Raw genomic sequence first — 22,349 nt, 5'->3', positions numbered from 1 at the left:
CACTTTCAAAACCCATTATGTACGTTATCACCTGTAACCTAATGACATCCAAATTCACAGCTCTAGCACTGATCACTCCACGGACCTCTAGATCCATACATCGCACTCCTACCAGGGAGTTCCCATTAGCTGTCGCACAGTTACATCAAACTTACCCATCATCTTATATAAACCTGCTACGCTTCATGTTTTTCATCTTAGTGCTATCAATGAACTATTCTCCCTAGCCAGAAACTGTATCACCAAGTGCCAACTTCGCTCAGTCACACTGAACAACAAACAGTTCCCTGATTATGCCATACTGTTTAATACCTCTGTGACCTCACAATATTACTGCCTAAATAAAAGCCACAGGCTTTGGAGTCAAAAATGGATTCAAATTTGAACAATAACAACTACTCATACAGCCTTTGGCAAATTAAATAAACTCCTCTAAGCCACAGATTTCACTTCTGAAAAGGGGAAAATATCTACCTCAAAAGGATGTAATACACCTTAAAGGAGATAATACAGATAACTACTTAGGTCATTGCCAGTTACATGACAAACATTCAGTAAATGGAAGCTGTTGCTGTCATTACCATTTGTCAACATTCAAAATAAGCTTTCCCAAGAATCTTTCCAACTACCCCATCACCCACACAACCACAAAAATAATTTAAATCTCTCCTATCTGCTGAAATATTACAGGATTTCTAAGAAATGATAATAAAAACATTGTATATCAGAATCTATGGGATACATTTAAAGCAGTGATTTTTTAAAAAATCAATAGCCTTGAACACTATCATGAATAAAAATCAATTAAATTCCCAGATCATAAATAAGACAACAAAAAAGTAAACTAAAAAAGCACAAGGAAGCAAATAATAAAGATGACCCACATATTAATAAGGTAGGTTAATAAAAAAAGTAAAGCTAAATAATCAAAATCCTCCGTTTTTTAAAACATTAAAAAGACAACTACCAGTTCCTTAATCAAGAATGAGACAGAAAAAGTACAAATACACAAAATTAAATGTCAACAGGAAAATGACTATTGTAAAAGGAAATTAAAATGAAAATCCTAAGACTTCTCTATAGTCCTCTCAGTAAACAAATTTAAAAATCTAAAAAAAATGGGTAATTCTCAACAAAAATACAGTTCACAAAAGTTGACCTGAGGAGGTGGAGCCAAGATGGCGGAATAGACAGATATTTCCGTCAAGCCCTCTGTACAACAAAGACCTGAAAAAACACGTAAAACGAGTATACTTCTGACAAGCTGGGAGCCCTGAGCATCAAAGGCAAGCTTAGATAACGAACTGAGGGGCGGGGGAAAGAAGAGACCCTTCAGGAGCTGAGAAGAATTACAGGATCTGAATCCCGGGAAGCCCTCAGGCACCATTCACAGAGCACGGTAGGCTGCCACTAGCCTTCCGGCATAGATTCCTCAGGAAGAAGCAGCCAGCCACAAAGCCAACTCACACCTCCGGAACCTGAGGAGAACACTGCTCTCGGCAAAAGCTAAGTACTTGAGTATATATTACCATGCCCCCCAACCCCCAAGCCAGCTTCAGTGTCTGAATCCCTAGGCCTGAAACAGACCCTGGTGAGGACCTGGAGCCATCCTCCCGGCCTTGAGGAAGGAAAAAATTTCCAACTGGGGGGAAAAGATAATTTGCTAGCTCTGTTAACTGGGGGAGCTCAGGACAGAAGCAGCTCCTGTCCAGGCATAAACCGTCCGTGGACCTTGAACACCTTTCCCTTCTGCATGGACCTGTGTGGGCCTATTTCGGGAGAACAGACCCTTGTTGGCAAACTCCAACCATTTCAGCCGTACGGTAGAGAGGTCGGTGTTTGACATTTGACATTGCTTTGCCCATTAAACAAGGTCCTCACCTACCCACGACAGGGGCCTAAGGACTAGTGGCTCCACATGGGTCGCCCAGCCACCTGTGACAGGGGCCCAGGGATAACTGCTACCTCCCAGTCCTTACAACAAAATCTTTGGGTGCCCATGGTCCCTCTGCAGAGCCCACCCACCAGCACACACTAGGGAACAGAGACATGTTTTCCTCAGAGGCACTTGGGGGTCTGGTTCTCAGCTCTCTGCTTTGTTCAGAGCGTGACCCCCGCTGCAATCAGATACCATTATACACGCCAATCACCCCTGCCCCTCTAAGGCTGTACGACAGAGCCTGTACCACACACTCGATGATCAGCTAACTGGAAACCTGAGCTGACCTCACACAACAAAACTGAATGGACTACTAGACTGATATACCTGATAACAGCACTAGCCAGCTGGGGACAGGAAACCAGAACTCCAAAGGCAAAAATAATCAAGCTAGCTCACTCAAGCAACCCATAAATAGGGGTGTACCAAAAGAAAACAAAGCAAGCAGATATGACTGAGTAAGCAAGCATAAACTAATACAATAACTTATAGATGGCTTGAAAACAACAGTCAGTATCAAGTCACATAAAGAAACAGGCCATTATCACCTCAACAGGCTCTAAAAACAAAGAATCCAGGGATCATTTAGATGAAAGTGCATTTCTGGAATTACCAGATGCAGAATACAAAAGTTTAATATACACAACCCTTCAAGACATCAGGAAGGAAATGAGGCAATACGCAGAACAAGCCAAGGAACACACAGATAAAGAACTGAAGAACTCAGAAAGATTATTCAGGAACATAAAGAAAAGTTTAATAAGCTGGAAAAATCCATAGACAGAGAGCAAGCAGAAATTCAGAAGATTAACAATAAAATTACAGAATTAGATAACTCAATAGAAAGTCAGAGGAGGACAAATGAGCAAGCAGAAGCTAGAATTTCAGAACTCGAAGATAAATCACTTGGCACTAATTTATTTGAAGAAAAATCAGATAAAAGAATTTAAAAAAATGAAGAAACCTTAAGAATCATGTGGGACTCTATCAAGAGAAATAACCTACAAGGGACTGGAGTACTGGAACAGGGAGGGATAACAGAAAATACAGAGAAAATTGTTGAGGATTTGTTGGCAGAAAACTTCCCTGATATTGTCAAAGATGAGAAGATATCTACCCAAGATGCTCATCAAATTCCACATAAGGTAGCTCTTAAAAGAAAGGCACCAAGACATATTATAATCAAGCTTGCCAAAACCAAAGATAAGGAGACAATTATAAGAGCAGCAAGGGAAAAAAGAAAAGTCAGTAAGAATGAGCTCAGACTATTCAGCAGAAACCATGCCGGCAAGAAGGCAATGGGATGACATATTTAAAAAACTGAAGGAAAACCAATGGCCTGCCAAGAATCATATATCCATCAAAACTGTCTCTTAAATATGAAGGTGAAATTAAGACATTTCCAGATAAACACAAGTTAAGGGAATTTGTAAAAACCAAGCTAAAACTACAAGAAATACTAAGGGGAGTTCTTCGATTAGAAAATCAATAATATCAGGTATTGACCTAAGACTAGAACACTGGGCAGAACAACCAGAAGTAAACTCAGAAAGGGAAACCCAAAAAAATAAATAAATAAAAACCCAACACAGGGTAACAGCGATGTTATTATATAAAAGAAGACAACATTAAAATAATAAAGAATGACTAAGAAATGTAATCAAACACCTTCCACATGGAGAGGAAGATATGGCGATATACAGAAATAAAAGTTAGTTATAAATTTAGAAATATAAGGGTAAATAATAAGGTAACCACAAAGGAGACAAACTATCCTACTCATCAAAATAAAATACAAGGGAAAAATACAGACATAGCAAAAACAAAATCAACAACAACAAATACGAGGAAAGGACAATATATAAAGGAAATCTACTCAGCACATAAAAACAAGTGGGAAAAAGGAGCTGTCAACACACAAAAAAAGACATCGAAATGACACCACTAAATTCGTACCTATCCATAATTACCCTGAATGTAAATGCACTAAATGCAAAAATAAAGAGACAGAGAGTGGCAGAATGGATTAAAAAACAAGATCCGTCCATATGCTCCCTACAAGAGACACACCTTAGACTTAGAGAAACAAACAAACTAAAACTCAAAGGATGGAAAAAAATATATCAAGCTAACAACAATCAAAAAAGAGCAGGAGAGGCAATATTAATTTCTGACAAAATAGACTTTCAAGTTAAATCCATCAGAAAGGATAAGGAAGGACATTATATAATGACTAAAGGTACAATACACCAAGAAGTTATAACCATATTAAATATTGATGTACCCAATGACAGGGCTGCAAGATACATAAAACAAACTCTATCAGCATTGAAAAGGGAGATACACAGCTCCACAATAAGAGTGGGAAACTTCAACACACCACTTTCGGTGAAGGACAGGACATCCAGAAAGAAGCTCAATAAATACACGGAAGATCTAAATGCCACAATCAACCAACTTGACCTCGTAGACATATATAGAACACTCCACCCAACAACAACCAACTATACTTTCTTTTCTAGTGCACGTGGAACATTCTCTAGAATACACCACATATTAGGTCATAATGCAAGCCTTAGGAGAATCCAAAACACTGAAATATTACAAAGCATCTTCTCCAACCATAGGGTCATAAAAGTAGAAATCAGTAAGAGGAAAAGCAGGGAAAAGAAATCAAACACTTGGAAACTGAACAATACTCTGCTCAAAAAAGACTGGATTATAGAAGACATTAAGGATGCAACAAACAAATTCATTGAATCCAATGAGAACAAAAACACTTCCTATCAGAACCTTTGGGACACAGCAAAAGCGGTGCTCAGAGGTCAACTTATATCAATAAATGCACACATCCAAAAAGAAGAAAGGGCCAAAACCAAAGAACTGTCCCTACAACTTGAACAAACAGAGAAAGAGAGTAACAAAAGAAACCCACAGGCACCAGAAGAAAAATAAATAATAAAAATTAGAGCTGAACTAAATAAAATAGAAAACAGAAAATCAATTGAAAGAATTAACAAGACCAAAAGCTGGTTTTCTGAAAAAATCAACAAAATTGATAAACCACTGGCCAAAATGATAAAAGAAAAACAGGAGAGGAAGCAAATAACCCGAATAAGAACTGAGAGAGGTGATATTACAACAGACCCAACTGAAATTAAAAGAATCACATCACATTACTATGAAAAACTATACTCAAATTTGAAAACCTAGAAGAAATGGATGAATTCCTAGAAAAACACTACCTACCTAAACTAACACAAACAGAGATAGAACAACTAGATAGACCCATAACAAAAGAAGAGATGGAAAAGATAATCAAAAAACTCCCAACCAAAAAAAAGCCCTGGTCCGGACAGCTCCACTGCAGAGTTCTACCAAGCTTTCAGAGAAGACTTAACACCACTACTACTAAAGGTATTTCAGAGCATAGAAAAGGATGGAATACCACCAACTCATTCTATGAAGCCACCATATCCCTGATACCAAAACCAGGTAAAGACACCACCAGGAAAGAAAATTATAGACCTATATCCCTCATGAATGTAGATACAAAAATCCTCAACAAAATTCTAGCCAGCAGAATTCAACAACATATCAAAAAAATAAGACCAAGACCAAGTGGGATTCATACCAGGTATGCAGGGATGGCTCAACATTAGAAAAACAATTAATGTAATCCACCACATAAATAAAGCACAAGAACCACATGATCTTATCAATTGATGCAGAAAAGGCATTTGGCAAAGTTCAACACTCATTCATAATAAAAACTCTCAGCAAAATAGGAACAGAAGGAAAATTTCTCAACATAATAAAGGGCTTTACACAAAGCCAAGAGACAACATCACCCTAAATTGAGACAGCCTGAAAACATTCCCATTGAGATCAGGAACTAGACAAGCATGTCCTTTATCACCACTCTTATTCAACACTGTGCTGGGAGTCCTAGCCAGAGCAATTAGGCTAAATAAAGAAATAAAGGGCATCCAGATTGGCAAGGAAGAAGTCAAAGTATCTCTATCTGCAGATGACATGATCTTATACACAGAAAACCCTAAGAAATCCTCCAGAAAGCTACTGGAACTAATACAACAGTTCAGCAGAGTATTGGGATACAAGATAAACATACAAAAATCAGTTGGATTCCTCTACACCAACAAAAACAACATCGAAGAGGAAATCACCAAATCAATGCCATTTACAGTAGCCCCCAAGAAGATAAAATACTTAGGAATAAATCTTACCAGAGATGTAAAAGACTTATACAAAGAAAACTACAGTACACTTCTGCAAGAAACCAAAAGAGACTTACATAAGTGGAAGAACATACCTTGCTCATAGTCAGGAAGACTTAACATTACAAAAATGTCTATTCTACCAAAAGCGATCTATACATGTAATGCAATTCCAATCCAAATCCCAACGACATTCTTTAATGAGATGGAGAAACAAATCACCAACTTCATATGGAAGGGAAAGAGGCCCCAGATAAATAAGGCATTACTGAAAAAGAAGAACAAAGTAGGAGGCCTTACTTTACCTGATTTTAGAACCTATTATGCTGCCACAGTAGTCAAAACAGCCTGGTACTGGTACAACAACAGATACATGGACCAATGGAACAGAATTGAGAATCCAGATATAAATCCATCTACATATGAGCAGCCGATAATTGACAAAGGCCCCAAAACAGTTAAATGGGGAAAAGACAGTCTTTTTAACAAATGGTGCTGGCATAACTGGATATGCATCTGCAAAAAAAATGAAACAAGACCCACACCTCACTCCATGCACAAAAACTAACTCAAAATGGATCAAAGACCTAAATATAAAATCTAAAACGATAAAGATCATGGAAGAAAAAATAGGGACAATGTTAGGAGCCCTAAACACATGGCATATACGGTATAGAAAACATTATAAAGAACGCAGAAGCCAAACTAGATAACTGGGAGCTCCTAAAAATAAAACCTATGCTCCTCCAAAGACTTCACCAAAAGACTGGGAAGAAGTTTTTAGCTATGACATTTCCGATCAGCGCCTGATGTCTAAAATCTACATGATACTGCAAAAACTCAACTGCAAAAATACAAATAACCCAATTAAAAAAATGGGCAAAAGATATGAATAGACACTTCACTAAAGAAGACATTCAGGTAGTCAACAGATATATGAGGAAATGTTCACGATCATTAGCCATTAGAGAAATGCAGATCAAAACTGCAATGAGATTGCATCTCACTCCAACAAGTCTGGCATTAATCCAAAAAACACAAAATAATAAATGTTGGAGAGGCTGTGGAGAGATTGGAACGCTTCTACACTGCTGGTGGGAATGTCAAATGGTATAACCACTTTGGAAATCAATTTGGCGCTTCCTTAAAAAGTTAGAAATAGAACTACCATACAATCCAGCAATCCCACTCCTTGCAATATATCCTAGAGAAATACGAGGCTTTACACGAACAGATATATGCACACCCAATAGCAAAAAGGTGGAAGCAACGAAGGTGCCCATATACGGATGAATGGATAAATAAATTATGGTATATTCACACAATGGAATACTATGCATCGATACAGAACAGTGAGTAATCTGTGAAACATTTAATAACATTGAGGAACAGGGAAGGCATTATGCTGAGTGAAATTAGTCAGTTGTCAAAGGACAAATATTGTATAAGACCACTATTATAAGAACTTGAGAAATAGTTTAAACGGAGAAGAAAACATTCTTTTGTGGTTACGAGAGGAGGGAGGGAGGGAGGGTGGGAGAGGGGTATTTGCTAATTAGATAGTAGATAAGAACTACTTTAGGTGAAGGGAAAGACGGGCGCACAATACAGGGGAGGTCAGCACAATTGGACTAAACTAAAAGCAAAGAAGTTTCCTGAATAAACTGAATGCTTCGAAGGTGAGCATAGCAGGGGCAGGGGTCTGGGGACCATGGTTTCAGGGGACATCTACGTCAATTGGCATAATAAAATCTATTAAGAAAACATTTTGTATCTCACTTTGAAGAGTTGCATCTATGGTCTTACAAGCTAGCAAGCAGCCATCTAAGATGCATCAATTGGTCTCAACCCACCTGGATCAAAGGAGAATGAAGAACACCAAGGATACAAGGCGATTACGAGCCCAAGAGACAGAAAGGGCCACATGAACCAGAGACTACATCATCCTGAGGCCAGAAGAACTAGATGGTGCCTGGCTACAACCGATGACTGCCCTGACAGAGAACACAAGAGAGAACCCCTGAGGAAGCAGGAGAGCAGTGGGATGCAGACCCCAAATTCTCATAAGACCAGACTTAATGGTCTGACTGAGACTAGAAGGACTCCAGTGGTCATGGCCCCCAGACCTTCTTTTGGCCCAGGACAGGAACCATTCCCAAAGCCAACTCTTCAGACATGGATTGGACTGGACAGTGGGTTGGAGAGGGATACTGGTGAGAAGTTGAGTACTTGGATCAGGTGGACACTTGAGACTATGTTGGCATCTCCTGCCTGGAGGGCAGATGAGAGGGTGGAGGGGGTTAGAAGCTGGTGAAATGGACATGAAAAGAGAGAGTGGAGGGAGAGAGCAGCCTGTCTCATTAAAAAAAAAAAAAAAAAAATTTTTTTTTTTTAGGGGGAGAGTAATTGGGAGTATGTAGCAATGTGTATATGGATTTTTGTGTGAGAGGCTGACTTGATTTGTAAACTTTCACTTAAAGCACAGTAAAAATTATTTAAAAAAAAAAAGTTGACCTGATTAGAGCTAAAAGTAATTTTCTTAAAAAAATCTACTTCCTCAAGGAAAAAAATGTAAAAAATTTTATCAAGCAACTACCCCACAGACAATGTATTAGTTCCACATGATTTCAAGAGAATGTCTACCACAGCTTCAAGAACTAGGTAATCCCAACGCTCTAAAATTTTTCTAAAGCACTGACAATGAAGGAAAACTTCCTCATTATTTTTATGAAGTAAGTAAAACATTAATAGCTAAGTCTGATAACAGTACAAAAACAGAATAATCAGACATCAGTACCAATTATGAGTAATGAGATTAAGGTTCTAAATAAAATACTAGGGAACAGAACCCAATACCCTATTGAAAAAATGATATACGATGACTAAGTAGGATTTATTCCAGGAATTCAAGGTTGGTTCACTATTAGGAAGTTCATTAACATAATATTCCACATTAATAGCTTTAATGAGAAAAACAATATGATAAAGCCCAAGATTCTGAAAATGCCTTTGATAAAACTGAACATCCATTTCTGTTAAAACCAAAAAAACAGGAATTAATGAATACTGTTTGAGCCAGATAAAATATACACCTTAGTCCTACAAAAACTAAAGACATTTCATCTAAGAGCAAGAACAAGACAAGAATGCCTATTACTATCTCCATACCATTTAACACTGTACTGAAGGCATAACCCAATACAGTCAGACAAGAGAAATAAAATAGAAGGATAAATATTAGGAAAAATATCTCATGTTCCTAGAGAATCCATGACAAAACTCAAACAATAAAAGGATTCAGTAAAGTAGCAGGCTACACACGTAACAGAAATCAATAGCATTCGGATGTAAAACCAATAACCATGTAGAGTATATAATGGTAGAAACCCTATTTTCCATAGCAGCAAAGAAGATAAAATACTTAGGAATTAAATCTAGAAGATATGTGAGAAAAATTTTTAAACACTTCTGAAAGACACAAAGGAAGATCTTAACAAAGGTAAAGATATCCATTGTAACTGAACAGGAAAAGTAAATGTCATAAATATACAGTAGTTCTCCCTTCGTTAATTTAATGATTTAATGAAGTTCCAAAAAAAAGTATCAATAAGCTTTTTTATAACAGAGGTAAACAAACCCAAACTCAAATTCGTTGCTGTAGAGTCAATTCCAACTCATAGCAATCATATACAACAGAGCAGAACTGCCCCTTACGGTTTCCCAGGAGCAACTGGTGGATTCGAACTGCCAACTTTTTGGTTAGCAGCTGTAACTCTTAACCACTGTGTCACCAGGGTTCTGGAGGTAGACAAGTGAATATTAAATGTCACATGGAAAAAGTAAATATGTAAAAATAGACAGGAAAACACTAAATAATAAATGCTATAAGGGAGAAACTGGCCCTTTTTATTAAAATATACTGAATTGAGTTATAGTAATATATACTTAATATATACTAGCCCCCCTTATTATAACACATTATATTAAACTATTAAAATATACAACTGAACTTATTAAAATATACTATATCAAATTATACTAAAATATATCAGAAAACCATAGGATTAAAACATCATATTATTTGGTACAGCAAAAAACAGTACAGAGGAACATGACAGAAAAGTCCAGAAATATACCCAATTATATGAGAAACTTAAGTACATGATTAAAATGGCATTTAAAATCACTGAGGCAAAGATGGACTTGTATATAAATAGTGCCATGACAACTGGTGAGTCATTTGCAAAAAGATGAAATTAGATGCATACTTCATACCATACACAAGAATAAACTCCCAATCAATCAGATACTTAAATATATACAAAAATATGATCATATAAGTACTGGAAAAAAACATGGATGAATTCATTTTTACCTTGGTGTAGGAAAAGGCTTTCTATGATTCAATTTCAGGTACAATAAAAGATTGATAAATTTTACTACAAAAAATACAAAAACTTTTGTCTCTCAAAAATTACCTTAAAAAAAAAAAGTAACAAACTAAAAAAAAAGACATTTGTAAGATGTATCCTATTAAGGCCTAACAATCCTTATATAAAAAAAACTTTTCAAGGCTGAGGGGAAAAAAGGTTAAATAAAAGAAAATACATAAAATAACAAGTAAAACATGGGAATATACACTATACAATTTAACCTGACCCTTTTTAAGTATATGAAAACACACAGATACATGCATCTACTCATTTGTTGTAAAGAAAACACAAAAAGGAGAAATTCAAATAATAAATGATAGGTGAGAACGTGGTGGAAAAGACAGAAGAAATGAACGACAAGGAATCTTTTTCTCTGAGCATAGTTTTTTTTTTTTTTTAATTAGAGTTTTGACTTTTGGAATCATGCTAATGTTTCATACACACAATAAAAGAAAAATAAAATCAACAAATACAGAGGGGGAGAGGAGAATTCTAAAAACAGAATACAGCCTCCACCAGAGTGAGTCCAGTACAACTAGATAGTGCCCAGTTACCCCCATGGACTGCTCTGACAGGGATCACAATAGAGGGTCCCAGACAGAACTAGGGAAAAATGTAGAACAAAACTCTAACTCAGAAAGAAAGACCAGACTTGCTGACCTGACAGACACTGGAGAAACCCTGAGAGTATGCCCCCGGACACCCTTTCAGCTCAGTAATGCATCCTGAGGTTTACCCTTCAGCCAAAGATTGGACAGGCCCATGGAACAAAACAAGACTAAAGGGGCACACCAGCACTGAAGCAGGGGCTGGAAGACAGGAGGGAACAGGAAATGTGGTGATAGGGAACCCAGGGCTGAGAAAGGAGAGTGTTGACATGTCATGGGGTTGTTAACCAAAGTTATACAACAATGTGCGTACTAACTGTTTGATGAGAAACTAGTTTGTTCTACAAACCTTCATCTAAAGTTCAATTAAAGAAAAAAAAAAAGGAATATAAAGAACAAATTAACTAAACATATTTCAAAGGAACAACCTAATCATACTATAAAGGTAGAAGAGGGAAAGAACTAGTTACTTTGGAATATAGTACTCTGATTATATGATTGTAGCATAAAAACAAAAAGAACATTAAATAAACACTGAGGAAGAGAAGGAGGAAAAGAATAGTGGGAAGAAAAAAGAAAAGAATGAAGAGGCAAAAAAAAAGAAGAAGAGGGGTCTGGGGAACTTGGTTTGAGGGGACTTCTAAGTCAATGGGCAAAATAATTCTATTATGAAAACATTCTGCATCCCACTTTGAATTGTGGCACCTGGGGTCCTAAATGCCAACAAGCGGCCATCTAAGATACATCAATTGGTCTCAACCCACCTGGAGCAAAGGCAAAGGAAGAACACCAAGGTCACACGACAACTAAGAACTCAAGAGACAGAAAGGGCCACATGAACCAGAGACCTACATTATCCTGAGACCAGAAGAACTAGTTGGTGCCCAGCCACAATCGATGTCTGCCCTGTCAGGGAGCACAACAGACAACTCCTGAGGGAGCAGGAGACCAATGGGATACAGACCCCAAATTCTCATAAAAAGACCATACCTAATGGTATGACTGCGACTAGAGGAATCCCAGAGACAATGCTCCCCAGAACTTCTGATGCCACAGGACAGGAACCATCCCTGAAGACAAATCATCAGGCATGAAAAGGACTGGTCAGTGGGGGGGGGGGGGGGGGAGATGCTGCTGAAGAGTGAGCTAATTAAATCAGGTGGACACTGGAGAGTGTGTTGGCAACTCTTGACTGGAGGGGGGATGGGAAAATAGAGAGAGAGGGAAGATGGGAAAATTGGCACGAAACGAGAGACTGAAAGGGCTGACTCAATAGGGGGAGAGCAAGTGGGAAAAAGGAGTAAGATGTATGTAAACCTACATGTGACAGACTGATTGGAATGGTAAATGTTCACTTGAAGCTTAATAAAAATTAATTAAAAAAAAAAAGAAGAAGAAAGATAAAGCAAATACAGAAGATGTTACTATTTGAAAAACATGAATGAAGGGTATATGAGAATTTTTTCTCCAATTCTTATAACATTTCTGAAGTTCCAATGGCATTTTTTAATGAGATGGAGAAACAAATCACCTACTTCATATGAAAAGGGAAGAGACCTCAGATAAGTAAGGCATTACTGAAAAAAAAAGAACAAAGTGGGAAGCCTCACACTACCTGATTTTAGAACCTATTATACCACCAGGGTAGTCAAAACAGCCTGGTACTGGTACAACAACAGATACATAGACCAATGGAGCAGAATTGAGAATACAGACATAAATATACCCACTTATGAGCAGCTGATATTTGACAAAAGCCCAAAGTCCATTCAATGGGAAAAAGACAGTCTCTTTAGCAAACGATGCTGGCATAACCGGGTATCTATCTGCAAAAATATGAAACAAGACCCATACCTCACGTCATACACAAAAACTAACTCAAAATGGATCAAAGACCTAAATATAAAATCTAAAACGATAAACATCATGGAAGAAAAAATAGGGGCAATGCTAGGAGCCCTAATACATGGCATACATAGGATACAAAACATTATTAACAATGCACAAACACCAGAAGAGAAACTAGATCACTGGGAGCTCCTAAAAATCGAACACTTACGCTCATCCAAAGATTTCACCAAAAGAGTAAAAAGACAACCTACAGACTGGGAAAAAAATTTTGGCTATGACACATCTGATATGGGTCTAATTCCTAAAATCTACAAGATAGTGCAACACCTCAACAACAAAAAAGACAAATAACCCAATTAAAATACAGACAAAGGATTTGAACACTTCACCAAAGAAAGTATTCAAGCAGCTAACAGATACATGAGGAAATGCTCATGATCATTAGCCAGTAGAGAAATGTAAATCAAAACTACAATGAGATACTATCTCACCCAACAAGGCTAGCACTAACTCAAAAAACATAAGAAATGTTGGAGAGGTTGTGGAGAGACTGGAACACTTATGCACTGCTGGTGGGAATGTAAAATGGTACAATAACTTTGGAAATCAATTTGGCACTTCCTTAAAAAGCAAGAAATAGAAGCACCATACGATCTAGCAAACCCATTCCTTGGAATATATCTTAGAGAAATAAGAGCCCTCACAGAAATAGATATATGCACACACATGTTCACTGTATCACTGTTCACAATAGCAAAAAGATGCAAACAACCTAAGTGCCCATCAACACATGAATGGATAAACAAATTATGGTACATACACAATGCAATACTACTCAAGGATAAAGAACAATGATGAATCTACAAAACATTTTTCGACATGGATGAATCTGGAATTAGTCGCAAAACAACAAATATTGTATGAGACCACAATTATAAGAACTCAAGAAAAGGTTGAAATACAGAAGAAAACATTCTTTGATGGTTACCGAAGGTGGGGAGGGAGGGAGAAGAGAATTCAATTACTAGACAGTAGACAAGAGTCATCTTGGGTGAAGCGAAGGACAACACACAATACAGGGGAAGTCAGCACCAGTGGACTAAATCAAAAGCTAAGAAGTTTCCTGAATACAACCAAACACTTCGAGGAACAGAGTAGCAGGGGGCAGGCATCTGGGGACCATGGTTTTGGGGGACATCTAAGTCAGCTGGCATAAGAAAGTTTAGTAAGAAAATGTTCTGCATCTCACTTTGGTGAGTGGCATCTAGGGTCTTAAAAGCTAGCGAGCAGCCATCTTAGACGCATCAATTTGTCCCAAACCACTTGGAGCAAAGTAGAATGAAGAACACCAAAGGCACAAGGAAAATGTTGGCCCAAGAGACAAAAGGGCCACATAAACCAGAAAGTCTATCAACCTGAGATAAGAAGAACTAGATGGTGCCTGGCTACCACCAATGACTGCCCTGACAGAGAACACAACAGAGAGTCCCTAACAGAGCAAGGGGAAGTGTAGAGCAGAACTCAAATCCACGTAAAAAGACCAGGTTTGAATGGTCTGACTGAGACTGGAGGAAACCTCAAAGACACAGCCCCCAGACGTTCTGTTAATCCAGAACTAAAACCATTCCCAAAGCCCACTCGTCCGACAAAGATTAGACTGGACTATAAAACATAAAATAATACTTGTGAAGACTGTGCTTCTTAGTTCTAACAGATAAAAAAAATGAGACCAAATGGGCAGCTCCTGTCTAGAGTCTGGTTGAGATAGCAGGAAGGGACAGGAGCTGGTTGGATGGACATGAGAAATCCAGGGTGGAAAGGGGGAGTGTGTTATCACATTATAGAGATTGCAATTAGTGTCACATAACAACACATGTATAAGTTTTTGTATGAAAAATAAACTTGAGCTGTAAACTTTCACAATAAAAAATGAGTTAAAAAAAAAACAAGGAAATAAAAACACAAATTTAGGCCAGTAGTACCCTCTAGGGGAAAGGCATAGGGATACTGGTAATGTTCCCAGTTGTTAAGTTAAATGGTGTATTCACAAGTGTTATTTTTAAATATAACAAAGAAAAAATAATTACGCACGCTTAAAAATATATAGTTTTAATTCTGAAGACTTCGTCTCAATGTTCTTCCATCTCGTAGTACTCAATCCCCATCGAAACCCACTCTGGTTAACAGACTAGGAAGAGACCCTAATTAAAATGAAAGACTAAATGTAACCAATTTGTTTACTGAAAGAAATGATGCTTTTGTGGAAAAAAAAAAAGTCAAAATCAGCAACACAACAGTAAACACAAGATTAGGAAATTCAACCTTTCCTGACATCCTGCTAATCACATCATTATTTATTCCAAACATAAGTTAGAGCCTAAAAGATCTAGAGTTTACATGTACTCTCAACTTGTGAGACATCAGTGGATTTTCATAAATTTGATGTACTTGATAATACAAATATGATTACTAAGTATATCAAAATTTATACCCTATTTTAAAAATAACATGAGAACAACTTGTTCAGGGTAAGGTCATGAAAGTCCACGGACAAACTCAAACTCCCTTAGGGACCAAAATGCTGGGCTGAGGGCTGCGGGGAGCATGGTCTCGGGGAACATCTAGCTCAACTGGCATAACATAGTTTAAAAAGAAAATGTTCAACATTCTACTTTGGTAAGTAGCGTCTGGGGTCTTAAAAGCCTGCGAGCAGCCATCTAGGATACTCCACTGGTCTCACCCCTTCAGGAGCAAGGGAAAATGAAGAAAACTAAAGACACAAGGGGAAGATTAGTCCAAAGGACTAACAGACCACAACTACCACAGCCTCCACCAGAATGAGTCCAGTACAACAAGATGGTGCCTGGCTACCACCTGACTGCTCTGACAAGGGTCACAGTAGAGGGTCCCAGACAGAGCTGGAGAAAAATATAGAACAAAATTCTAAATTAAAAAAAAACACCAGACTTCCTGGCCTGACAGAGACTGGAAAAACCCTGAGAGTACGGGCCCCTGACTCCCTTTTAGCTCAGTAATGAAGTCACTCCAGAGGTTCATCTTTCAGCCAAAGATTAGACAGAACCCATAGGACAAAATGAGACTAAAGGGGCGCAGCAGCCCAGGGGCAAGGACTAGAAAGTAGGAGGGGACAGGAAAGCTAGTAATAGGGAACCCAACATTGAGAAGGGAGAGTACTGACATGTCATGGGGTTGTTAGCCAATGTCATAAAACAATATATGTACTAACTGTTTAATAAGAAGCTAGGTTGTTCTGTAAACCTTTATCTAAAGAATGATAAAAAACAAATAACGTGAGAAAACAACTGAGTCAGTGTTGTGAAAGAAAAGGATGCATAAATGTATTAATCTTTAAATGTAAACTAGATTTTTTTTAGTTATAACTCTAAGTTTTTCACTATGCAATAATTCACATATCATTACTGCATTTTAGGTTATTGTTATACAATACTAATTCATCAATCCCTAAAAGATCCATATGGGTAAATACTGTCCACATATATAAACATATGGCCAAAAAATATTATTTAATAATAATGACAGTATACATGGTTATGTTATATATATGTGTATATAAAAAAATTATATTTAATAGTAAATACCCATAAAAAGCCAAACCCATTGCTGTCGAGTCAATTCCAGCTCATAACAACCTTATAGGACAGAACAGAACCGCCCCATAGAATTTCCAAGGTGCCACTAGTGAATTCGAACTGCCAACCTTTTGGTTAGCAGCCATAGCTCTTAACCACTATGCCAGAGGATCCATACAATATTATATATATACTTGTGTGCCATCGAGTTGATTACTGCAATACGTAGATCTACATTACAGAGTAGAACTTCCCCACAGGGTTTTCCAGGCTGTAATCTTTATAGGGGCAAATCACCAGGTCTTTTCTCCTGGATAGCAGCTGGTAGGTTCAAATTGCTAACCTTTCAGTTAGCAGCTGAGAGTTTAACCATTGCACCATCAGGGCTCCATATATATACAGAGAGAGAGAGAGAGAGAGAGTGCAATACACACACACACACATTTAAGTGTACCTATCTATACACACACCCCTATGTGTATCTATCTATCTATCTATCTATCTACATACACACACACATCTACGTGTATCTACCTGTCTATAAATACAGAGAAATGGCACTCTGTATATATATAGAGAGAGAGAGAGAAAGCGTGAAATATACAGAAAGAGCGTGCTATATATATATACATATATATAATATAAAATAATATAACACACATATATATAGCATCCCTGGTGGCACTAACTGAAAGATTAGTGGTCATGTCCACTCAAGGATGCCTCACAAAAAAGGCCTGGCAATCTACTTCAGAACGGTCAGCCACTGAAAACCCTATGGAGCACAGTTCTACTCTGACACACATGGGGTCACCATGAGTCAGCATCAATTCACACACACATACTTGACAAACTGAAATGTTTTAAGTTAATAATAGAAAAATATAAAATTATGTAAAATATAATTATCTTCCTACCTAGCCGGGAAGATATAATTTTTAATGCCTCCAACTACTAAAATATTCTCTGGTCTATTAAAAATTGACTAGTGTCAGCCCTCATGCTCACAACTTTTAAATTCAGACAATTAAGTATGTCCAACAGCATCAATTTTCATGAAAACTCAGATAAAAAAAATTTTTTTAAGTAGGTATCTATAATATGTCGTTTCTTTGGGCGTTCTGTTTGTTTGCTTGCTTTTAAATGTTAAGCAGAGGTACAAAAACAATCTGCTTCATTTTAAATATAAAATCCTTGGTTTTCTAAGACTTAGAGAACACAAAGTCAGCACACACTTCTTTACAGCCATAAAGCAATCACAAGTGCAAAGAACGGCAGCTATCTTCAACTTTGTAAGGGTAATTAGCAAAGTCACCTGGGCATATCACTCATTGACAGACCTTCTAAAACACAGAAAAAGCCCACTATGTGAGAATACCATACAAGCAAAGGAGAACCAAGTTTCCAAACAGTGTGCAATTTTTTTTCCAGTAATTCTGCCTGTGATCAACTCTTGTTTTGTTTTACATAAGCATAATAACTACTGTAAAGCCTAAACAAGCAACAGGTATATTCATGCTCTTTATACCCAAAGAAATTTCTCTCTAATAGTTAAAATAATTCAAGAAGAGAATGACAGTAAAATGATGGTTTTTATATCTTTTAACTCTGAAAATATTTTTGGTCTTTAATTTTCATTTCAATATCCTCTTACCCAATCCAGGCCCCAATTTATTCCCATTCTTTCATCTTTCAGGTACTTCAGAGGCTGGTGACTACCCTTTTACAAATTGTCATCTTGTTCAAATCCTCTGTTACCCTCAATTATTTTCAAGTCTATGTTGTTGAACCCATTTCTTCCTGTTCATAGTTGGTACTTTAGAAAGCATCTACGGAAATCACTCTGGGCTGTAGAAAACAAAGAATTTGCAAGAGTTTAGGAAGATCTAAATATCATATCTTTAAATCTTAAGATTTGAAAGTAAAATCAAAAACAATGTGTGAGGTTTATATTAACTTTACCCAAAGAATTTGGCCTTTGCTTTCAGTTCCTGAAACAATCTCTAAAATGACCCTGGCATTTAAGCTTCTTGGATATGGACTCCAGACCACATCTAACTAACTGGTTAGGTGAGATGATGAGATAACTTTGGGATGCGGGCTAGCCAGGCCAGAAAGACCTACTTTGTGATACCAGGGGCAAAGGGCTAGAGTTTGCATTAAGTAATGAAATCCTCAAGAAAAGCTCTGAATATGGAAGATCCATGGGCTTCCATGTTGATGAACCACACAGATGTACAAGAGAGGGACATGGGAGCTTTATGTTGGGAACCCTCCCAGACTTCACCCTCTGTGTCTCTTCAGTATCCCTTTTTCCTAGAATAAAACTACAAGTATAAGTTTAGCACTTTCCATGAGTTCTGTAAGTCATTATCAAACCCAAAGGAGTAGTAGGAGCCAGCAGGTCAGAAATGAGGGCGCTCAGGGGGCACTCCTGAGCTTGTAGCTGACATCGTGAAAGGGAAGTGGATAAACCTCGAACTTGTAGCCAGCAGGTCAGAAGTTGGGGTATCCTGTGGACTCTCAAACTTGCAGCTGTTGTCTGCCTACTAAGCAGTCTAAAGGACGATGTCTTTTAACTTGTGAGATCTGAGCAAGCTCTGGGTGGCTACAGTTAGAGAAAGAAGTGCCAAGCCACATGGACAGCTTGTGTAAGAAATGAACAGAGAGAAGTGAAAAGGTGAGGATTTTATTTGTGCTGATTATTATCCTCATAAAGTGAATAATTTTTTTTTTTAATTGACAGAGAACAGAGTAAAAGTCAGTGTTTAGAAAGTGATTCATTATTCAAGGATAGCTTCCTATAAAACCAAACCAAACCCAGTGCCGTTGAGTCGATTCCGACTCATAGCGACCCTACAGGACAGAGTAGAACTGCCCCATACAGTTTCCAAGAAGCACCTGGCAGATTCGAACTGCCGACGCTATGGTTAGCAGCTGTAGCACTTAACCACTACGGCACCAGAGTTTCCGTTAGCTTCCTACAGGAAATGGATAAATGCACGGAAGCCCAAGAAACAGGAATTGTCGCTTTCTTAATAAAGAACGGATTGCATAATTGATAACATTTTTAAGATTCCATTTTAGCTGTTCTCTGGAGTTACTGGTATTCTATATTTAAAGACTCCATCCCTACTTGCTTCTTTGAGAAATAATAGTGGGTTCCTGAGGGCTGTTTAGGTGGTACCATCTACCACAAATTGTAAATGAGCAATTTTTAAAATTATGCCACTGACAAAAGACATTATATCTTAATTTCTAAAAGAAAAATGCAGAGGTGGAATCTTCATAATCCAGTGCTAGCATGGTCAACACAAAATCATATTTTAGCAGGCATGTAGCTTTTTGAACATAAAATTTAATAAAAATCAGTTACCCACTGCTTCTCTATTATTCCAGCAGGAAGAAAATTCCACAGCATCAAAAATATTAATAATTAAAATAAAAGTAGAAATAAATTAATAAATTTAAGAGCATTGTCTGAGCCTAAGTTTGAAGAACATAGGATATTTCAAAACCACAAATATATCCTTAAACCAAATTCCTAATATCGTTGATATTTTTTTCTTTTAACTCTTGCTGCACACAGAGTGGCCAAACATAGGCAATTTCTAAGCAATTTCCCAAGAGGAGGAAAAAAATGAAATCACAAGTTAAGTTAAAGTCATATGTTTTCAAGAAATCATTTTAAAATGTTAAGTTCCTGCTGAGGCAGGTTTTGGCTCTTCAGTCTCTGGAAACTAAATCCTTAAAAGTTTCTTTTAGAACTCATTACAACATGATAAGAAACTTAAGAAGAAAAAATGCTTGTGCTCCTTTTTGGATTCATTTATTTAGCTATACGTTCACTCAAAAAAAAATTGTAGAGTATCACCATATTCAAGACACTATGTAATAGAAGATGCGCAGCAATACTTTACACTGAAAAATTATACCCTGAGAATATACCGCTGGTATTGGAATAAAAAAATAAATTCTTACCTAAAGTATTTAGTGGTTAGAAAGTATGGAAAGTTTTAGCATTGTTTGTAGAACTGATATACATTTTGGAACATCTCAAATACCAAATGACAAAAAAAAAAAAACTAGTGCCTGCCACAGTGTGCTACACATAACAGGCATTTGATAGATCCATCTATTCTTAAGAACTTATTTAGACATTCCTTGGAAATATTTTAAATAATTCATGTCACTGTGGAAATACAACGCTATCACAGAGATAGCGAATATATGTTAAAGATTTTATTCTATTCATACAATGAGCAAACCAGGCATATGTTATAACCAAAGTAAAAAAAAATATGATAAATAACCAAGCCAAAAAAACCAAACCCACTGACATCGAGTTAATTTCAACTCACAGTGACCCTATAGGGCAGGGCAGAGCTGTCCCATTGGGCTTCCAAGGCTGTAAATCTTTATGAAAACAGACTGACACATCTTTCTCCTACAGAGCAGTTGGTGGGTCCAAACCAAGGACCTTACAGTTAGCAGCTGAGTGCGTTATGACTGAGCTACCAGGGCTCCTTCATGGAAAGTAAAGGAATGCTGAAATTCCAAATAGAAGTAACTGTTTTCTCAAAGGAAGAGAGGAAAGCCAGTCAAAGCTCCACTAGGATTCATAGAATATGCATGTCTCTCAGTTACCTACAATATATAAAGATTTGTAAATTGGTACAAAGACAATGAACAGGGTTAAAATCAGAAAACCCTCACACCTGTGCTGAATGTAAACAATGTATAGTTTTCCACTGAAACACATTTTTTTCTACACCACCCAAAAGAATAACTCAAATTTCTGTTAAGCTAAAAGAAATGAAAAGAGAACTGTCATCAACTGGGTACATACTATGTGCCTGGCACTGTGCAAAGTATTTTTGTGTCAACTGATTTTATTTTCACAATCCAAACCAGAACCCATTGCAGTCGAGTGGATTCCAACTCATAGCGCTCCTACAGAACAAGGCAGAACTGCCCCAAAGGGTTTCCAAGGAGCGGCTGGTGGATTAGAGCTGCTGATCTTTTGGTTGCCAGCCATAGCTCTTAACCACTGCACCACCAAGGTTCCAATATCCTCACAAAAGCAACCACTTTATAAACGAAGAACCTAAGATTCTAGGTTTAACTAGTTTGCCCAAGATCTCACAGCTACAAAATTGTCCAGTCGGAATCAGAATTCAGGTCCGTTCGTCTCTAAACCTAATACTTTCTATTACATACTTACTAAAATGAAAGTTGAAATCATGTAGGATTCTGGATTTGTCTGCTTGCATGTGTATGTGTGTATCCTAGTAAGTAGACAAACGATAAAAAACACAAGACAAGAAAATAAAAAATATAGGATCTAACAGTAAAAGCATAATGTTTAAAAAAAAATGGAAAAGAAGAGATGAAACTTTAAGAAAAATTTAATAAAACTAATATTGTATTAATGAAGTATATATTTAAGTTGATACTAACATAGAAGTTACTGTTTTCAGATTTATCAAAAATTCAAAGAGAACGAATATGACTAGGTAGCATATATAATTTAACAATGCCAATTAAAAGAATAAAATAAAACCAGCAGTCTTCAAATAAACTCTCAACTGTACACACTGCCAGTGGAGAGCAAAATTTAATGAAGTCAAACAAAGTGACTTTAAGTCCTCTTCTGCAATTCCAATTAA

General features: G+C 37.2%; 1 protein-coding gene across 14 annotated transcripts in view; it reads right to left on the bottom strand.

The window, feature by feature from the left end:
• The window catches only part of CCDC91 (coiled-coil domain containing 91), a 457,065-nt gene that overhangs the window by 293,240 nt on the left and 141,476 nt on the right, over positions 1-22,349 (bottom strand). The window contains exon 1 of one of the 14 annotated variants that reach the window (XM_049882728.1): positions 18,335-20,106. The exons of the other annotated variants lie outside the window; for them this stretch is intronic. The gene's annotated coding sequence lies outside the window, so the exon portion shown is untranslated. Of the gene's footprint in view, positions 1-18,334; positions 20,107-22,349 lie in introns of those variants that run through there. 14 annotated transcript variants of the gene reach the window in all.

This window comes from Elephas maximus, chromosome 4 (assembly GCF_024166365.1).
Source record: "Elephas maximus indicus isolate mEleMax1 chromosome 4, mEleMax1 primary haplotype, whole genome shotgun sequence".
Taxonomy (NCBI): Eukaryota; Metazoa; Chordata; class Mammalia; order Proboscidea; family Elephantidae; genus Elephas; species Elephas maximus.
The sequence above is the reverse complement of the archived record's forward strand: the minus strand, read 5'-3'. Positions and strand labels throughout refer to the sequence as shown.